Genomic DNA, 314 nt, shown 5'->3' on the forward strand with positions numbered 1-314 from the left:
TCCACAAATTGTTTGGTTTCCAATTTAGTTTCATTTTATTCAGAACTCAATGAAACTACTCAGAATTTCCCACTTAGTTAGAATAATTGGAAAAAAGTATGTTTTTAGTATTCTGTTTATTGGAGCATTATGGCAGATCAAGCCAGATGTCCTGATAATGAAGTAAAATAACAATGTATTAAGTAGCGAATGTCATCTTTCTAGATTGATACTCTAGGTCATAGTTGTCATTTTGTAGTTGTACAACTGTAGAACATCTTGGGTGAAACATAGTTGTGAAGAGCTTAAGACTCTGGATCCTGTTGGCCAGGTTT

Source organism: Lontra canadensis, unplaced genomic scaffold (genome assembly GCF_010015895.1).
Source record: "Lontra canadensis isolate GAN:19392208 unplaced genomic scaffold, GSC_riverotter_1.0 scaffold59, whole genome shotgun sequence".
Classification (NCBI taxonomy): Eukaryota; Metazoa; Chordata; class Mammalia; order Carnivora; family Mustelidae; genus Lontra; species Lontra canadensis.